General features: G+C 45.1%; 1 protein-coding gene across 1 annotated transcript in view; it reads left to right on the forward strand.

The window, feature by feature from the left end:
- Positions 1-15,636: 15,636 nt before the first annotated feature.
- The window catches only part of LOC311246049 (uncharacterized protein), a 71,068-nt gene continuing 64,808 nt past the window's right edge, over positions 15,637-21,896 (forward strand). The window contains exons 1-2 of the mRNA XM_084336120.1: positions 15,637-15,726; positions 20,922-20,995. The gene's annotated coding sequence lies outside the window, so the exon portion shown is untranslated. The remainder of the gene's footprint in view (positions 15,727-20,921; positions 20,996-21,896) is intronic.

A 21,896-nucleotide genomic window follows, 5' to 3' on the forward strand; every position in this document is an offset into this window, starting at 1 on the left:
TGTCCAGGTGCTGTTCCTCGGTGCGGGTCGTGCGTCGTGCTCACCCGTGTATAGAGTCGGGGGTCTGTAGCGCAGCTCCGCGGGAGTATAGCCTGGGCTGTACCGGACCTCCTGGTCCGGTAGAGTACTGTGCTGTCTTCGGGCGTGGTTCTCCTCCTCTTCCTCTTCGTCTTCAGTTAGGTCATCCAGTGCTTGTAGTCTCTGGTTTAGCCTCTCCACAGGATATGCTGCTCCTTCCCGGTTGCTAGGTCTCGCTTGGACCGGTGGGGGGAGGTGGTCTGTGGGGGGTATAGACCTCGTCTGTTGGTCAAGTTCAGGGTTGTTTACTCGGCTAGGGGATGCCGCCCTGGAGGTGTGTCTAGACGAGTTCCTGGAGCCTCTGGCGGAGGGGGAGGGTGTTGTCCGTCTGATCAGCTGTTCTATTAGTTGCGACTGCTGTCTGTCGCGCGCTGCGTCCCGTTGAGCACCGGCTCGTTCTCGGGCCACATTCTCTTCCATCTGAATGCGTCTTATTTCTAGACGTATCTGCTCGTGTTCGCTTCGCTGCTGGATCTGCAGTTGGTCGCGTTCAGCAGTGGCGTTCAGGCTGATGAGGAAGGCCTGCTGTAGGGTCCTCTCTGCCTCGCTGGGAGAAGGCGGTTGTATAGGGGAGCCTTCCCTCGGGGTACTCCTTGCGGAGCCTTGGAGCTCTATCTCCACGGTGCTCTCCCCATCTTCTTCCGTGCCGAGTTCTCTCTCGGTAGCGTTGTATTCCTCCCGGGACTCATCGGGGACTACTTCTTCAGTACTGGCGGGGTGTGAAGTCATGTCTGGTTCCCACTGGTCCCCACCGTGAACTTGGTCAGTTACATTAGAGCCCGTAGGGGCCTCTATGGTCGGGGTAGTCTGGGCGTTGGGGTTAGACATACTTTTACTTTCTAGTTTTACCGCGTTTACTGTTAGTAGAAGACTAGGTTGTTGACTGACAGCGTAGGCCTCTAAGTACTGAGGGAGCCGTCGTTCGCGCTGCGGGCGTTGGTTAGGAGGATCGTTTCGTGGAGTGTTCATCATAGGCCATTTCAATATTAATAACACTATATTAATATTACACTGATTACCATCCGGCTCGAAGGACCAATTCTAACTGAGGGGTACAATTCCCTGACTGTATTACTAGATATGATACTTACTACCACTACCTTTGTACTTAATATTCGGCCACCCAGTACACGGCATAAATATATTATGATGAACACTGTCACGTAGATGAAACGGATCCAACACAAATGTACGAATTAGAAATAGGTCTTTATTTCTACACAGCGATGGTGTGTAGAGCAAGCACTTAATCAAATCAATCACATTTATGAATGGAATTAGTATGCACTTTTATGGCAAGAGTATTCGTCGGTATATCAATAGAGAATGTCCAATCTCTGAAGGCGCAGGTGGTACATATACGACCTGGAATAGTTTAAGGAATAACAGCAATGATACTTTAATGATTATATACTGGACACACTAGGGGGGGTTAATCCGGTCGCTTGTAAGCCGACAGGAGTAGGAGGGGGGGGGGGGGTAGAATCCGGCTGCCTCATCCGGCCAAGGGTATCCCAGGTGAACCCACTGTAGTGCCGTTCAATGCGCCGGCGATCCTTGGACCACAGATGAAAGCAGGTGGACTCTTTGTGGGCCGGCTCTCTCCGGTCCACGGGGGAGAGACGTGAAGCGACCTCGTCTTGCAGAGCGTCTCCTCACCTTGCGTCCTCTCCAGGGGGGGGGGTTCCAACACACGGCAGTGTCGGGGGTCTTTATCCATGGAATAATCAAAGTATACAAAGCATAATCCGTGCCTGGGAAGGCGGGCTGTCGTCGGTAGAATAATCCGGTATACAGGTCCACTCGCTCGTCGGCTCTGGGGCTCCTCGGGTGCAGCTTCACGTGGGGTCAACCACCCTGGGTAAGCAGCCAGTTCTCTGCCCGAAACGATGGGGTACTGACTACGGTAGTATTCTCACCGCACGAAGCACTATATATTAACAGACTATTATTAGCTTAATAGACTACGTCCAACTCGACGATATAGTGCCAAATATGACTATTCAAATATTAATATACACGATGTCTCAATACCGATGGTAGGCGAACTTGGCCTTACTCCCACACGTGGCGTCGCGGGGAGGCTTTACGTCTGTGACTCTATTGGAGGGTAAGAAACTGGACTGAAAAGAAAGTCCTACTTTAGTAGCGCAGTATATATACGCACTATGAACAAATAGTCCCATTAGTGGTGCGGTAGCCAGATTCCTACGCGGAACTAGGACTTGTTCGTACATGTGGAGCGGTACGTTTGAACTGGGTCTGAGGGGTATGGCAGCCTGGCACCAAGGTCTCGACCAATAGTAGAATGGAGACTATTATGGGATGTTCAGTAGGCTAGAATGGATATTCAATGCATATTGTACAAGGAATATACAAGGGATATCAGGGAATATTAGAGAATATACAAATACAATTAAATATATATAAATAAATATATATATTCGGTTTAATCTGGCCCTTCACAACAGTAACGTTAATACAATTAACCCCTTCCTATTCCACCTTTCCCTTTTTATTGTAAGGTTTCTAGTGTCACTGTGAGGGAGGGTACTGTTTGCGGGGGAACCAAGTTATTTATTTACAATTCAGTCACTAGGTGTGGGAGGGTTACAAGAGTAATTGGGGGAAGTGGGAGCGTGTTGGGGAGTACTGCTGACCGCCCTGCTGCAGGGGAGGAAGACCAGAGTACCAGACCAGGTTGGTAAATCCCGGGCCCCATCCACTCACACTGCCAGCCTCCAGTTGAAGCTCCAGACTCAAAGACGGAGGTGCAGTCAGACAGAGCTCTACTGTGTCTCGCTACCCAGTGATTGTGCCCACCCGTTCCCACGAAGCAGGGATAATCCACCCTGCTACATGTGCAATGATGATTCCATGTTCTCTAGTATTACAGCTAACACCCCTGACGTATTTGTGGTAAATGAACATCTTAGGGAGGTGTCCATTCTTGAGGTTGGCTGTACTTTTGACTACAGCTTAGAAGAAGCCTTCCTAACCAAAATGCTGAAATACCAACAGCTACAGCAGACCATCTCACAGCTAGGCTACAGATGTAAACTCCTAGTTTTTATCTTTGGCAGCCTAGGGCATGTGCACAAGTTGGTTGTGAGGGGCCTACAAATAGCCCGTCTCCCGAAAAGGAAGGCCAAGCAGTTAGCCAGGTACTGCTCAGTATCAGCAATTATAGGAAGCCGCTCAATTTGGAGGAGGCGCTGTTACCTTTTCCCATGATTCTGCCATCCATGCACCTTGTACCTGACTGTTCTTTCATAATTTTCTGACTGCACTCGCATTGTTTATGTCCTTTGTATGAGGCCTCCTTGTACTTCTGTTCATGTGGACATAAATAAACATTTCAAATGTGTGTGTGTGTGTGTGTGTGTGTGTGTGTGTGTGTGTGTGTGTGTGTGTGTGTGTGTGTGTGTGTGTGTGTGTGTGTGTGTGTGTGTGTGTGTGTGTGTGTGTGTGTGTGTGTGTGTGTGTGTGTGTGTGTGTGTGTGTGTGTGTGTGTGTGTGTGTGTGTGTGTGTGTGAGTGAGTGAGTGAGTGGATGACCTGGATAAAGTCACATGGTCACACAGGTTGGCAGTTTATTGAAGTAAAGTTTTAGTTCTGAGGTCTGACATCATCACCTCATTCCCATTGTAACATTAAGTTAACAAAGCACTGAAGACTCAAAACTAAGATAACATAAGATAAGATGAGATGAGATACGATGCGATATGATATGATACAATCAGATGAAATATTCCTTTATTGATCCCCTTGGGTAAATGTGGGTGTCATAGCAGCATAGGGGAGGGGATGTATAGGTATGGGCAGGGTAATAGCAGAAAGACATAAATATAGGCAATAGAATTAGATCTGAATATAAAAAGATGTAAATGGGATGGTTTCATGCTATTATTCGAAAGCATGTCGCCACAGAGGAAACACATTGGCTGTGGTTGCTCTGTAGTTGTGACAGTAAATCCAGAGAGCACATAATGTTCACCAAACTGACGATTTTTCACTTTCTCCATTTTCTTTTTCTTCTGAATGGGTTCTCCTGATTCAGCAGTATCACCTGTGCTGTTGTTGCTGGATGAACCAGCTCGACTCAGCCATTGATCCATAATGTTAACAGACATTTTGAAAGAGGCTCGATATTTTGCTAACTAGCTACACTACAATGATGATGCTCGGTGTAACACCTGACAGTCCGGTGGGAAGCTGAACGTTGCACGATAGAACAAGTATAGCCAATAATAATATTATATCCATCAAATTATTACTTAATTTGAATTCCCCCAATTTTGGCATGCATTATTCTTTATTTGGGTACAGTTTTCCTGTACATAATTTTTTTTTTTTTTACAGTAGGAAAGCAGGAGGGCTATCGGTTCATAATTTCAAACAGTACTATTTCTCTTTTATGCTCAGGCCGTTGCTAAGATGGTTCAATAATGATTCTGACATACCATGGGTGAATATGGAGAAGCACATTGTATCTCCATAATACACTCAAATATATCCTCTTTTCTGGTCTATCCCAAAGCTTTTGCCATACTAAATTCGGCCCAATTATAGCACATTCAATTTACGTTTGGAAATATATTGCCGAAATGGGACAGTGGGACACAAAATGGCACCTAGATACCCCTATTTTTGATAACAACTTCTTACTGTTGGGAGGGAAACCAGCTACATTTCCCAATTGGCAAAGACAAGGTATTCACAAACTATCTGACATATACAGTGAATACGGTCTCAGATCCTTTCAAGAGCTTTGGCGGCTTTGGCTCAGGGGTAGAGCGGGTCGTCCAATGATGGAAGGGTTGGTGGTTCGAATCCCGCTCAAGCCCATGTCCATCCCATCGCCGTTGTGTCCTTGGGCAAGACACTTAACCTACTTGCCTCGTATGAATGTGTATGCATGTGAATGAATGTTGGTGGTGGTCGGAGGGGCCGTAGGCGATGATTATTCGCCACGCTTCCGTGAGTCTGCCTCAGGGCAGCTCTGGCTGCAATTGTAGCTTACCACCACCGGTATGACTGTGTATGAACGAATAATGGACTCTGTGAAGCGCTCTGGGTCAGTGAAGAGCGCTATATAAATCCAAGTCATTATTATTATTATTATTATTATTATTATTATTATTATTATTATTATTATTATTATTATTAGTATTATAATGTCCCTAGTACATCCTTCTTTTTTTATTTACAGTTGCGCACTGCAATGCACACTTATGGTGTCCCATGGAATCAGCCTTTACCAGTTCATCCTTTAATGATTATAGTGAGTGGCATAAATGTTAAAATGGTTTTGTTTCTGGGTTATATAATAAAATACAAGGAAAACTAAACAGAACTACAGGTAATACCCCTGTCTGGAACATAGATTTAAAGGATTACAATGCCTGCATAAATTGGCAGAATGTATGGGATAATATTCCGTTAACCTCTCGTAATTATAATAATCAATTAACTCATTACAAACTGATAAAGATTTTATCTGTCACCCAGGAGTACTAGCTTTTTGGGCCAAGGTTGCATTATTTCTCACTAATATAACGGAGATGAACATACCTTGTTTGCCACACATTTAATTATTAAACGATGATTCATCTCTAAAAATCACAACTGCAGTATATGACTATACTGACGGACAATCTATATACTGAAAAGACACTTTTTTATGCCACTGTAGGAATTAATAGGAAATGCTGATGTGAATGTCTCTTTCCTCTGAACTTGTAAAAAAAATAAAAAAAAAGATTAAAAAAAAAGTTGGTAAAAAAAAATATATTGGCCTATATATATATAGTTATTTTTTAAATCTTTTCATGTACCCCCTGGGGACCACCCACGTACCCCTAGGGGTACGCGTACCCCCGGTTGGGAAACACTGATCTAAGGGATTACTCTTCCAATCGTAATAACGCTGTTACCGTTACTGCAAAAAAATGCGGCGCGTTACTATGAATGAACCTGTTTCTTTCATCAGACAGATCTCTGCGCTGAGAGGCATTCTGTCCTTCCTTGTGGGCAGTGCGCGAGACAAGCACAAATATGCTGACGATTGGCTGAGGTTGAGTAAAATGTCATGGTAAGCCAATCAGAGGTAGAGGTGGGCGGGTGCCTCCAGAGTCTGACACATAGCTACAACACGAGCGACTCAGTCAGCGTGAGACCGCGGGTCCGTGTAGTGTACGTTTTGAGCCCAAATAATCCAAAATGAATCCAACGAACAACACAAGCGAGCAGTCAGCATGAGACCGCGGGTCCATGAGCGTTTTTGTTTACTCTTGTTGTGTTGCAGCGCAGGGCACTGCAGTAGTGGCTCTACTGCTGACAGCCTTATCAACACATAGTGCTGCACTTCCTGGTTTAATAGCACAGTCTGGTGCGCAGAGATATATATATATATCTGTATGTCATGCATGTCTTAAATGTCATGATTAGATTAGTTTAGATGATTCGATTCGATTCTTATATCTGTATCTTGTGTATGTCATACATGTCATGAATTGAAAATGGGGGACCCTGATGTAAACAAGACGAAAGTCTTTATCTGATCTGCATCCCCTTAACAATTATGTGTATTGAGCCGTACTGTATTGTACCCATTCTGCAATCTGTTAATTAAAATGTTCAATCAATCAGTATATATTTGTTATTTATTTTTGGTATAGTGCTTAACAAGCATAATTTAATGTTGCCCAGTTGTGGCCTGTTGAGGGGCAATACATATAAAAAGTTCCAAAACATCTATTGTATTTGTATGATCCACTATATAAACATAGTAATTATAATATCTACATACATGGCATTTGATTGGAGGCTAGTCTCACTTTGTCCCACAGCAACATTAAAATAGTTTAGATTTGTGTATGTTGTTTATGTATAAAAAATAAGAAATATTGAAAGTAACGCAATAGTTACTTTCTGAAGTAACTAGTTACTTTTATAATTTGTAACTGAGTAAGTAATTTAGTAACTTTTTGGAAGAAGTAACTAGTAACTGTAACTAGTTACTTTTTTAAAGTAACTTGCCCAACACTGGTAGTGAAGCAACATACGTTTTGGAAAAAACATCATTATTAACAAAACATTCAGGAGGGGAAGGAAGGAAGAGTGGGGTAATGTCCAATGGACACCTTACATGCACCAACGAACGCAGGACGAAAAGGCCGCAACACAGGCTGGTCTCCACGTTGTCGACAGGCCTCTCGCTGGCGGGGCAAAAAGAAGCTATGGCCGGAGCCTCGCTCCGGCGAGACGCCCCCCTCCTACAGCCGGTCAAGATGATATCGTAGTCAGAGTGCCAGGGCCTGCTATTCTCACGGCTAATGTTTAATGGTTGTAGCACAAGCTAACAGCTAACTCTAGGCTAACTGATAGCCTCAAGCTAACGTTCCCAGCCGAGCAAACGTAACAGGCAGCTAACGTCGTAGCTAAACAGCTAACTGGCTAACAGTTAGCTCAACCCAACTAAGAAGCAAGCTAAACGGCTACCACTGAACAATAGTACAATGTGAGAAAAGCAATACAGGCCAACACTTCAGACAGCCGCTGTCTTTCCCTGTTCTCATCCGAAGAGAGAAGAGAAAAAGAAGGCAACACGTCCCACTACAGAACGGTGTTTATCATAGCGGTGCCGGCAATAAGTCCCTCGCGGACTATAGCCGACTTGAGCATGGAGATATTCTCATAATGAAACACCAAGCTCACCTCCCTCGCACCGGGGCTTTTCATTTCTTTGAAAAAAACGGGGCCAGCGCGGCGACAGAGGGTATCCGTTTGTCCAGAGACCCGGGGAATTGAACCGCAGATTCGGAATCACGGTCCCAGAAAAACAAAGCTCCCGATGAGGAGCTCATGTTAACGTGGGCATCAAACCAGAACCCTCTCCACGCCGCTAAGAGGCAGCGAAAAAAGGATACCAGCCTGGAGCAGGACCTTCGTAAGCTGTGTAGCTGCTCCCCCCACAACCAACACACCTGGCCAGGGCCGGACTGGGGAAATAATTCATACCGGGAGATATAGCGCGAAATATAGCCCCAATCAGGCCACTTTTTAAGCGGGGGTCTGGGGGTCCCCCACCAGGATTTTTTTTGTTACAAAGACTTAATTTCCTGCATTCTGGTGAATTTGAGTGCATGTGAATCACAAACTAATGAGCCAACAATTGCTTAGTACAATGTACTGTTATGGACCTCAAATAAAACGGTTGTGGCACTAGCAATGCTACTCTCTCCACCTTCAAAAAGAAAAAAGCAAGAGCACAACATATTTTTCTATTTACTATTATAATACAGTTAACCACTCTCTCCTGTAAGGGCCTTTCTTTTTTTTTGTTTTATCCCTCTCTCCTCCACCCTTTCTCTTTCTTCCACTGTCCATCTTGACATCAACGTTAATTGACTTTCGCTCTACTGTATCTCTCCCGAGTCCCTCACTACCTGGCTCATTGCCTGGCTGTTATTCTGCATCTGAGTGCCGTCTGCCATTCCATTCGCCGCCTCCGCTGTCAATCAGTTGTATCGCCTGGTCCCGCCTCCACCAATCACAAGCGGCAGCACGGCTCCATTGTGTGTGTGTGTGATCCGCGTGAGGGAGAGAGAGTCAGATAGTTCTCCAACTCTGTCGCAGACAGTGAAATCCTGGTTGTTCCCCACCCACCTAGGTTATCTAACATCTAACTATCGCGCCGCGCCGCCGCCACAACTAGAAACAATGACCTGGCAAAAAAAAAAATAATAATAATAATTTTTTTTTTTTTATATATAATTTTTTATTTATTTTTTTTGTGCAGGCCAGGCCACCGGGAAAACTCCCGGTGCTCCCGATGGCCAGTCCGGGCCTGCACCTGGCGCCCGTGTTGCAAAAACATCCCCCGCCCCAAAGAGGCCGCCAGCCCTCACACTGCAGAGCGCCTCCCAAGCAAAGTGTCCAACTGCAGAGCCGGAGGTAATGCCGGCGGGGATTGCTCAGCGATGCGAGCCCCTACTACAAAGCTCCAGTGGAGGTCAGAATGATCATCATCTTCTAGACACTCCGGTGGCGAAGACATTATCGCTGTATTTCCTCGAGAAATAGTGAGAGAGAAAACAAAGATATAATGTCAACGCAGCTCCTTCTCTTCAACGTAACTCCTTTCCAACCATTTTACACTAAACTCAAGTGGTGTATACAGACACTCGCTGTGGTGAAAATAGGGAAGGAGCTGTTAGTATGGCCACACCCCTGCTTATGTAGAGGAGCGGATGGGGGTGTGGCCAGGCGGATGGGTGTGTATATGTACATGTGGAGAAATGTATTCAGTATATAGAACTGATATGGGATATGTTCCAGTAGGCGCAGAACGTAAGCTATATGATATATAACAGGGACACGTCCCCAAGGACTTCAAAATTGCGAGAGTAACACCCCTGCACAAAAAGGGCAGCAAATTAGACCCAGGCAACTACCGCCCTGTTTCTATCCTTACCCCCATCTCGAAAGTCATGGAAAAAATTGAGGTACAGGTCGAAAAGTACCTTGCGGAAGAAAATCGAATCTACGAATTCCAATCTGGCTTCAGAACATCCCACTCCACTGCCACATGCCTTCTCTATTTAAACGACCACATCAAACAAGAGGTGGACGCGGACAAATACTGCGGCATGGTCATGCTGGACCTACAAAAAGCCTTCGACACTGTCAATCACACCATTCTGATTGACAAGCTAAAAGCAATTGGTTTTGATCAGTGAGCTGGATGCAATCCTACCTGGAGGAGAGAGAACAGATGGTGGAGGTAAACGGTACCCTATCCCCCCCCCCTCACAGTGAGCTGTGGTGTTCCACAAGGAAGCATACTGGGACCGCTACTGTTCCTAATTTATGCAAATGACATGTCGTCAGCTTGTGACTGCAACTTGTTCCTGTTTGCGGACGACTCAGCCCTGCTGGTCTCTGACAGGAACAAGTTACAGGTTGAAAAAACCCTCAGCTCGGAACTAGGCAAAATCTGCATATGGCTCGCTGATAACAAACTATCATTACACATGGGCAAAACAGAGTCCATTCTCTTCTGTTCAAATAACAAACTCAGCAAGACCGACGGCTTCTCAGTTACAGTGGGTGACAATATTGTCACAAGGAAAGATGAAATTACCTACCTGGGTTCCATCCTAGAGGCAAATCTTTCCTGTGACAAAATGGCATCCAATGTAATAAAAAAAGTCAACCAACAAACTCGATTCTTGTACCAGATCTCCTCTCTGGTAGGTTCAGGTTCAGGTTTTTATTTAGACTCCGCAACATATACAGATCATTAATCCAACATACATTGTTGTCAAGGATAGTAACGAAAAAGCCTCTTGACTTATTTCCATCGTTGTCCTTGGGTGTCAAGGATGCTAGAAACACACAGCTCATTACAGAATTAATCACAATTATTATCTTTGCATAATAATAATGGCACAACCCTAAATTAATACAAACAAAGCACATTTGTTGTTACAATGTTCATTTATGTCGAAAGTCAGTGAGCTTCAGGAAGCACCCTCGGGGGAGGGAATTTGGGGGATGGGAGGGAGGGCGGAGAGTGGGGGGTGGGAGTTAAGGATAGGGTAGTGGCTTAGGGTTTGGGCATGTGAGGCAGTCGAGGGATCCACCCCTCCTTCCGTGCACGTCGCCAGTCGTGCTCGTGGGGGGGAGGTTTGCGTGAGGATGGGGAGGGGGGGGGGGGAGGGGGGGCCTGCCATCCATCTTATCTTCAGACAGTCAGATACTGTCCCGTCCTTGGTTGCGATGGGTACGGACGTCATAAACCAGGTCTTATCTTGACTTCTTCTCCTCGGCCTCTTGCATTGACCTCGAACATTCCTTCTTTTCTTCCACAGACTTGAGTATTGTGGCGGGGGGGGGGGGTGGGTTGCATCAGGTTACAATGATTCCTGTAATGCGTTAATTTAATCCAGATCTTTCTTCTTTGTCGCGGTCCTAATGTCCTGCGCGACCCCCAACATTATTTGACCCCTACATTGTTCATCGGCTGTATGTTGAGCGAGCCGCTTTGTCAATTCAATGTGGGCATTTTCCAATCTTGCTACTACTTGAAGGCAGCAAATCCAAATCCAAATTGCGATCGCTCCCCAACCGATCAGGAAGATGACGAGGAGATACAGATCCTCAACATCTTCAATCTCAATAGAATATAGGCATATGGATCGCCAATTATTCCAACTGTCAATTGCAAACCCGGCCTGGAATGTCCCTATCGGACATAATGGTTCGGTCGCACTTTGTTTTCTTGAAGAGAAGATTCGATCCACTGCTGCAAAACCCCAGCTTACTAGTTGATCCATTGATTGACTGAGTAGGAAGTCAGGTATATTGAAGAAAAAGTAGAATGTCCACACCGTCAAGGAGGCAGTTGTAAGGCAGTTGTAATTAGGGATCCACACCGTTATTAATTGCAGCTTAGAGTCCACACCGTCGAGAGAGGCAGAAAGACAGCGCTGGTGTACGGAGATAAAAGCGGCTGCAGGGAGGAGGGTAGAGGAGGCCTTGGAGGGCAGGGAGGAGAGATAAAAAATGCGACTGCTCTCTGGGGAGGTTAGAAAGGAAACAAGAATACCCTGAAGACTCTGGCAGGAGCACTCATTCAGGGGTACTACGACTATGCTTGCACCTCATGGTACCAAAGCACCTCAAAGGCGCTAAAAACAAAATTACAAACATCTCAAAAACAAACTGGTCAGACCCTGCCCACTTTGACAACCTAGGATGGCTTAGAGTAGACGACAGAGTACAGCAACTTGCAATGGGCCTGGTCTACAAGATACACTACACGACCAAGGTACCCATGTACATGTCAAAATACTTCCCAAAGGTCAGTGAATACCACGATCACAACACCAGAGGAAGCTCCACAAATCATGTTAAACCCAGATTCGGCTCAAACAAGGGACTAAACACGTTTCGCAATAATGCCACATCAATGTGGAACGCCCTACCCAAAGCTGTAAAGGAATGTGAATCACTACCCACTTTCAAAACCACTCTCAAAGAACACCTACGGGAGGCTGCAATTCGAAACTGGCCCCTGTAAATGTCCTAACCCAACCCCCTCCAATGTACAGTAAATGACCAAGTATGGTTTTGTCAATATTCCAATGTACAGTTTTGCTTGTAGAGTTGTACAGTGTGTGTCCCCCACCCACCCACCCACCCCTCCTACCCAACCCCTCCCCCCCCCACCCACCCAACCACCTACAATGTACAGTCCCCCCCCCCACCCACTCAACCCCACCCCACCTACCCAACCTCCTCCAATGTACAGTTTCTACGTCAAATGTATCTTTTCTAGACTATTTTTATATCACAAACAGTACTGTATTTGCAAATCTGGTATGTCATAAATGTATAGATGTAGCAGTACTGTCTATGTCGTGTATGTCATATGATTACGTCTATTCTGCATCGAACATTGTACATATGTCTATACTGAACACTGTGACCTCATTTTCTACTTCTAATTTACATGCGATACTATGTTATTTGATACTATCTTGTCTAGCACAGTCTCTGGAGCGTAACAGTAAGAAGCATTTTGTATGAAAGTATTCTGTACTTCTGTATGACAACTATTAAAGAAACTTGAAACTTGAAACTTGAATTGAAAATGGGGGACCCTGATGTAAACAAGACGAAAGTCTTTCTCTGGTCTGCATCCCCTTAACACTTTGAGCGCCACGCCTGGTTTTCCTTTTTACCGGCTGAATGCCACCATCGGCGCCAATGTTAACGTTAATATCGCCTAATCTATGTTTTAAATTATGGCTATGTGTCTAATCTGCCCATCGCATTATCAAAGACTATTTTCCAGTCAGTGCTGTCAAGGCAGATTGTTTTTTTATCGCGTCGTTTCCGTTTCAGAGCATTTAGAAAAGCCCCCGTTTTTAAATAAAAAACAGCCCATTCTGGAGCATTCTATGAAAATCGTCCTTTTTTTTTTTTTTTTTTTTTTTTACTTTGGCCATTTCCCTGGCTCTTTTATACGTTTATCGCATTTATACTTGGTCAAGTTCGACCGACAGAAGCAGGCTGAAAGGGTTCAGATGGGGGGGAAGACACTCTGGGAAAGGCACGGCTGCAGTCCGGGATTCGAACTCGCTCAGCCCCAGATCCGTGACGAGCACGGTTGTCCACGGCGCTGAAATAGCACTCGCGGTACGTGGTGAGCTACTGGAGCTCCCGAAAATCGTCCTTTACTGGAATATTCCACAACGTTGATATTCGTCGGCCTTTTTATGAATAGTTTTCAAATAAACGCTAGATGATCAATATTATACGTGCACGCAAGCACATTACGGCCGCGCACGGATAATCGCCCTGTTGATTTCCTCTCGGACTTTTACAGTGAAACCGAAAGAAGACATTTCACAAAACAGCTTATAACTTCATCAAACTTACTCTGATTATCCTAACACTGATAACATAGAGTCCTTACCTGACATCAGATGGTATCTGTGAGGTTTTGGTCCGCTCCCTGCCACACGCTCCGTTCCTTTAAGGTACTATGTGATTAATGCATTCCCCGCCACGCGCTCCGTTCCTTAAGGTGCCGTGTTTGATTGGTGCTTTCCCCGCCACACGCTTTTGGAGCAAGTATCAATCTCATCCCGCAGCTGTCACAGCTTGTAATTAGCGCCCCTGAAGGCTTTTATATGCTCAGACCCCCTTACTATCGATGTTGGGTCGTTTTGAATTACACCTGCATATACCTGCCTTCCCCGTCGTTGTTGCTCTGTCTTTTTGCTCTCCAGGATCTTTTGTGGAGAACTGCTGTGGAGAACCTGGTTCCCCGTTCGGAGCTACGCCTCGTAATCTGCCCGCTTCTCGCGTTGCGCTCTGGTGAGTTTTTGGAAACTGTCTTTTGGATTATCAGTTTTTTGTGTGTTTGGTGAACACCGAAGAGATCCCGTTTTTGTTTGTACTGGACTCACCTAATTTTTGTGTTAGATTAACACTGAAGATACCGTATTGTTTTTTCTCTGGACTCTGCTAACTTGTGTGTGGTACACCGAAGATCAAGTCACTTGGATTTATACTGGATCAGTCACCTCTCTGCCTCTGTGTGTGCGTTGGGCTAACTCTGATTTCTCTCTCTCTCCGTTTCCACCGGGAGTGAAAGCTGGGAGGATCTGCAGAGCCGCTTCAACGTCACTAGCCAATTCCTCACCACTACCTACTGGGAGTATCTGCAGAGCCGCAACACTCTTCACATGCCAGATTCCCCGTTTGTTTCGATTGCTGTACTTCATTCCATCTTGTGACTCTGTAAATAAATGCGCCCTTGCTTTGGCTAACTCTGAACTTCCTCTCTGTGCCGTTGCGTTTGAGGTCGGTTACAAACCCTAACAGTATCCAACTGGTATATTCCAATTCCTGATCACCATTCGAAAAAATCGATACGTGTATGGATCCAACGCGATACAGTAGTACTCGATGATCCGCGGGGCTCAGAGGATCCAGAATGAACTGTGGTAACCCCGGCTGCATCAGTGGACTGGAAAATGTGGAGTACCGGATTTTTTTCCCCATTCATTTTCATTGAGTCCATTCCAAAATCACTTATGTCATCTGGGAGACGACAGGGGGCGCTTTTTTCCACAATGATCGCCGGCGCCGCTCGGCTATACTCGGGTAGGCTCGGGTGATGCAATATGATTTCAGATCGCTAAAAATAAATAAATAAAATAATTCCGAGAAATCTCGTGAGTGGCTTTCAACCACCTATAAATAAACCCGAGTATTCTCGTGTGTGGCAGGCAAAGTGTTAACAATTGTATGTATTGAGCTGTACTGTACTGTATCCATTCTGCAATCTGTTAATAAAGTTCAAAAATCAATCAATCAATCAAAGTATTGTTTATAGTGCATTTATTGCCACCTTATAGCATTTGTACATTTGTATGACAGTCTATAATGCTCCCGTGAGGTTTTTCCGGACGTTTTGGTAATGATTTTCACTATAAAAACATATTTCTAAAAGACAGGAAGTTGATAAACGGGCCAGATTAGCTTTGAGCTAACGATCTTTGCCGATGCATACTTGATGTATTCATTCCATTCTAGATGTAACATTAGTTTACAAAACATTACCTGTCTATATAATGTTGAGGAACAAATTATAAAGTGTGTGTGTGTATGATAGCGGTTTGTAAAAAAAAAACATCTTTAAACATTTTTTTTTTATAAGTATGCAGTATCATAACTACATCTTTGATGTTTATAGCAAACCAACCCGTTTGTAAATCCGTCAATATTTCAGCGAGTTATGAGTATTTTTGTCTGTGCAGCTCACTCACTCTCACTCAAGGCTAACTGGAGCAAGATGGCGGCGGTTCAGTGACGCTGGTGACTCCGCCTTAAGCTATCTAGTGTTCTATAGATATCTATGGGAGAACGTCAGCATACGTCATCAACACGAGCCCCGCTCCGCTTCCTGGATTACTCGATATCTATGTTGAAGCCTCCCTTCAAATGACACGTCACTAGTAAAGCCTCTGTGGCTGAACTGTATTGGACCAAGACTTCACATCTGGATCAACACGTTCTTCTTGTGGAAACAGAGATCAGACTGTGGACACCACAACATCTGTAACTTGTAAGTACAATTATGTTTACATTGTTTTCCTCTTATTGCTCCTCCTTGCAGCAGCGGCGCTCGAAAGGAACCTTGAAGTTGAATCCCAGTTTAATTGTAAAAAATGCCAAATGTTTACATGTAGTTCTGTAGCGACCTCGCCAGCAGGGAGTCGAGTGTCCACACGGTATTCACGGGATTCAGTCAGGTTTATTCACAGGCTATTGTTTGGACATAGCCCACGCCATACAGTTCGACACCAAGTGTTAGCTATGCTAAGCTAGTTAGCAACCCTTTGTTACCTACCATTATAGCATTCCGCCTGGATCTTTTTAGTGTTTGGGCTGTAACATTGTCAAAGAATGTCCTAGGCGAAAGTGTTTCTGCCCTTTTTTCATTTCTTACTTCATCTTCATCAATACCTCAGTTGTTCATCAATACCTCAGAATGTGTAATAACGGAATTAAAACACAAAAACGGTATAGGCTGTAACACTAGGCTTGTTCGAGATGGATTTCGGTTCGCCTCGAAAGTAGACTAGAGTAGCCGAGTGAAGCCGGGGGAGGAGTTAAAAAGGCGGAGAGCCTCTCGCCTAGTCTCGCATGGCAGATACGCTTTCACGTCACCACACACATTACACACCTGTCCAGCTCATTACAATGCGATGGCAAAATTAGATCAGATTCAAATGTACAGCACACCATATACTGCTATAGTGGAATATACTATTCATATACCATAATGTATACCATCTTGTTGCGCGCTCCTGGCCACACGCACACACAACACACTGCTGAATAATTCTGTTTTGCATCAATATATATATGTATACTGTGTATATTGAGGCAAAACATAATTATATATGTAAGTATTGAGGCAAAACAGACGACGCATGTGTGTATGTATGTGTGTGTGTGTGTCTGACAGCTTGAAGTTTATCATGATGATATGATGATAACGCACAGTGGCGGCTCGCCACTAGGGGCGCTCGGGCGCCGCCCCCCCCCTCAGGCCCTACCCTGGTTATATGAGAGAAGAAGAAAAATAAGTTTTTAGTTTTGTTTTATAGCCCTATAAATAATATAAACATGTTTAAAATTAATAATATTTACTCATGTTAAGTATGTTTGTGTTTCCAATGCACAATATAACGTTATTATATAAAAAATAAAATACTCGTTTTCTTGAACAGGAAGTGACTCACTTTTCTTTTTTTTTTATTCTTTTTTTGTATTTCTCGGCCCGGGCTAGACGCGATAGCGCTCTGAGTGCGCGTCACGGTTTGATCGCTGTATCCGTCGCAGCCAATCAGTGCGTAACGCGTTGTGCGTTGAAATATGACTATTATGTTGGAATCCGGGCGCGATTTGAAGCGGTCTAGCCAGTAGCGTCAAGAATTTCTGTAGCCGCATTTCGCGGAGACGCTCTCTGATTGGCCGACGCCAGTATTTTTTTCCGTAGCAGAATTTCACAGGGACGATCTCTGATTGGCCGAATCCAATTTCTAATGTTCCAATTCTAGCTTATTCCTAGGTTGGTCCATTGGTGGTAGAGATAGTTGTGTTGTTGTGAGATGCAGCTGTTTGTCTTAGAGCGTGCCGTGACTGCAAGTTCTTTAGACTGTTAAGCTTAGGCACTCTTTCAAAGTTGGTTAAGGTTAGAGTTTGTCTTAGAGCATGGCGATAGAACGCCAGGTAGTTTGCAGTCTGTTTGACGCGGAAATGGACAAAGGAATGAAGTACCCCCCCCCCCCCCCCTACAGCCCTGTAACAACCCCAACCCACTCCCCCCTCCTTCCGTAAATGGCGCTGCCTATGACGGCTGCCAGTCTGTTTGCGGTGGTGAATATGCATATGTTTGTCTCAAGGCTCTGTACCATTATTACTATCTAAAATGTAATAATTGTGGAATATTACTGTAATGAGCTGTATGTGTATGATCCAAGCGTCCTATGATCCTCATAGGAGCATAACAGAAAAAAGCATTCCATGTGAAGGTATTCTGTATCTTTGCATGTCAACTAATAAAGAAACTTGAACTTGAAACTTGTGTGGTGCTAACTGCTAACAAGCTAACACTTGGCTAACAAGCTATATGGCGGATGCAGTCTGGACACAGTGGACAGTGGTCTGGAATACATCAACAGTGGATTATACACTTTATCAAGGCAAGCCCTCCTGCCAGGGACCGAAACTAGAGAGCGCCACCCGCCATTTGCGCTCAGTTTTTACGTTTGGCGCCTCCCACTGAGACGTCTGAGCGCCGTGTGACGGGCAATCAAATAGTCATGTGAAAACCGAAAATCATGATCCAATTCTTTAGCGGAGTTCTCACTCGCTGTCTCAGCAGACATGAAGCGCGCACCGCGCACTGCTGCTGCTGCTGCATGTAAACAGAGGCTATTGCCTCCGAGTCACCGTGATTTTAGTTAGCACTGCTGCTGCTGCTAATGCCTGCATGTAAACAGAGGCTATTGCCTCACCGTGACGTTAGTCTAGTCAGTGTGGGACCTTCGTGAGATAACGTTAGCTACCGTTACAAAATGACCCAGTCAACTATTCACTTAGTTTAATACACGAGGCATTGTGTAACGTTATCCAGCTGGCTAGCTACGGATAGCTCCCGACATCAACAAATCCTCCAGCAATAGTCCAGTGCATAATACCTCCGTTGGCTAGGTAACTAGTCACTACGAAATGTCGCAGTAAACTAAATAGTTCACTGAGGCGTTGTCCCAACGCCATCCAGCAGTAGCTACAGATAGCTCTAGGCCTGCCGCGATAAGCAATAAATCGATTAATTGCCGCGATAATTAAAATGAATGCAATGATTTTGACGGGCGCGATTAATTGCTATTTGCGCGTTTGTTTTAATGAGGCGGAACCAGTGCCCCTTGTCAGTCACTCTCCGTGTGGGTTGGCCGCTGGCGTTACTACAGAGCACAGCACGGGAGCTCCGTGGGGCAGTAGCAACGCCACATATTTAGCTTACCTACATTTCTCAATAGTGTTGCTCCTTTTAACCAAGTAGCGTTATTTGTAGTGTAACGTTAGAATAACACAGAATAACGTTAATACAATTACATGCATCATTGTTTACAATGAACGGGTGGGGCTAGTCAAAGCACTGGAGACGGGGACAAGTTAAACATGAATTAATTTATTATAACGGGTCGTTTTCGAGTCGTGCTGCAGTGCCTACGCACCACAGCTATTCTATTATATACGGCTTTGACGCGTCCTCCTCATCGTTGATTGCCTGTAGTAGCTGCATCTAACGTTAGTAGCTAACGTTAAAACTAAAAAACACAACCAGACGAGACAAGTTGTCGGCTAGGATAATCGCAACAATACTTCCGGTCCGGTCGGTGGGCTTCAAAATAAAAGTCTTAAACCGGAAAAGACGGAGCGGTGGGCTTCAAAATAAAAGTTTTGGGAAATAAATTTCTCAATTTTTTTTTAACCGGTCGCAATAATATCGCTTATCGTGATATTTTCGGGGGCAATTAATCGCCCAGCAAAATTTGTTATCGTGGCAGGCCTAGCTCTTGGCATCAATGTCCTACAAGGCTACAACAACAACATGCGTATTCGAGTCCCTGGTTTACATCGCATGAGTGAGGGCTGCTGACTAGGGTCCAGGTGCAGCGCCGGAGAATTATTTTGCATGCTGAATGTAGCGTTTAGGGTCCAGCTGCACCCCCGGAGAATCCTTGCTGGAGCTGGAGGCCACTCGAGTATACACACAGACAGTGGAGCTGTTTGCAGACAGCGAGGTGGCGATGTCTCGCAGATAACACAATCACAAGTATGATTATATAATATATATATTTTATTAAAAAAAAAATCTATATAAAATAATAATAATAAAAAAAAATTTTATCAAAAAAAAGTTGGCGGGTAAGAAATATGCTTGGCGGGTAGATTCTTCCCATCTACCCGCCACTGGCCGGTGAGTCAAAAAGTAAATTTCGCTCCCTGCCTCCTGCCCTGGACGTGTCAACTAAATAGTGAGTCTCTCGCTCTCGCTCTCTCTCTCTCTCTCTCTCTCTCTCTCTCTCTCTCTCTCTCTCTCTTTCTTTTGGATTGAAAATACGTGGATTATGGCTTGTTCAATATCGTCTATGTTTGAATGAATGAATGAATGAAAACTTTATTAACAGATTGCAGAATGGGTACAATACAGTACGGCTCAATACACACAATTGTTAAGGGGATGCAGACCAGAGAAAGACGTTTGTCTTGTTTACATCAGGGCCCCAGATTTTCGATTCATATCGATAGTTTAATAGCTAGCCTTGGCTCGTTTAACAATATGCAAAATATGTGTACAGCCCTGTACTCATACTGAAGTTATTCTTGGTATATAATAGGTCTGATTGTGTAACGAATCGATTCCACGTCGCGCTGTGTGTGAGAGAGAGAAGGAGAGAGGGAGAGATCTGCGTGTGTTTGGAGACGGAGCGAGTTTTGTTTCTAACTTTTCTATTTATATATTGTGTTTCAAGTTGTGAATTAGACTATACTTTATTTGACTGGTTGTGTGTTGTTGTAGTAACAGCTGAGCGACTCGTTCATAAGAGCCGATTCATTGCCGTGAGCGTGAGTCGAATCGCTCACGTCTTGCCATGAGTCGGTTGCGTGGTACTGTACATGTTTGCAAAATGTTTTGGTATAGCGCCCCTAGTGGAGAGAGAACCAGCAGCCGCTACTGATAACGCATAACATAATAAAGTTTTCAATCAATCAATCAAACGTCTCATAACTCCCTGGCTGTCACGTGGCTGGTGACTGACAACTTTTCTGAGCCAATAGGCGCTTTGCGCGACCGTAGCAAGTCGCTTCCCAGCCGGGAGCAGCCGGCTGAGAGGTACTGTGGACTGGGAGCCTCGCTCTGAAGGCTGTGCGCGGCTCGCTCCCGCGGGAGTTCCGCGCCTCGCCTCGCCTCGTAAGATTTTCAGAGCAAGTCGGACAACATTCTAACCGTCATGCAACGCGCTTGGCGAGGCAGTAGTAAAACCTGCGCAGATCTGCGTCCGCCTATCCCATCTCGAACAAGCCTATTGTCAAAGAATGTCCTAGACCTAGGCGAAAGTGTTTCTGCCCTTTTTTCCTTTCTTACGTCATCTTCACCAATATCCCAGTTGTTCATCAATACCTCAGAATGTGTAATAACGGAATTAAAACACAAAACTCATTTGCATATCGCCCCAACAGGTCCACGGAGGACGCCATAGCCCATGTGCTGCACACACAGTAGCTGTACTACTACAAACTGCATACTAACACAGGTAGGCAATGGTAAATGTATACAGCAGGTGTTGGTAATGGACAGTACGCCATTAATGCAATACTTACACACGTGACCGGTTTAACACGGTCGCTCCGTAGATCAGGAGTAAGATATTCCTTTATTGATCCCCTTGGGGAAATTCAGGCATCATAGCAGCATGGGGGAGGGGAGGTACAGGTAGTAAAAAGCTAACGACTAAAGAGTACGATGTAGTGTATCTGCTGACACCCTCCGGTCGCCTCGTCTGCTCCAGCTCTACCCCTCCGCCGTCGGTAACTCACTTCCTCACGTTCCTCTCCGTTCACCAGCACTGTCAAGTCGAGACGCCTCTATCCCGAACAATGGCGCTGACCCGTGCCTTTCCTATAACTAATATAAAATAATAACTAATAACTAATACTACAAAGTTAGGTAAAAACAAAATAAGAGTGTTAGGCAAAACAACAAAAAGAAAAAAGAACATTTCTGACACCTGTCACACTCCCCGCCACTTTTTCGTTAGCAGTCCCTTGCAACGGCTTTCACACATCTCTGTACCTGACAGGTGGGTTTCCCAGGTTGGCTCGATCCGAGCGTCGAGGGCCAACAGGGTCCCCCGGAATCGGAAAAACCCATAGCATTAGGGTACTACGGGTCTCATTGGGCTTGACGCCGGTACCTGTTCAGGTCCCGCTGGGGACTGCCTAGGGGCTACACACGTTTCCAATGCATTACGATGAATCGTCCGCTCCATCCCTCCTTTCTCTGGTCGAATGCGGTAGATCACCCCAGCATCCCCCAGTGTCCCCAACACTACAAATGGCTGGGGGTCCCACCATGTGCCCAGCTTCCCATGTCCCTGTCTGTTCCTATTTCGTACCCATACACGTTCCCCTGGTAACATCTGTGGTATACCTGCT

Source organism: Notolepis coatsorum (assembly GCF_963971535.1).
Source record: "Notolepis coatsorum genome assembly, chromosome: 1".
Lineage (NCBI taxonomy): Eukaryota > Metazoa > Chordata > Actinopteri > Aulopiformes > Paralepididae > Notolepis > Notolepis coatsorum.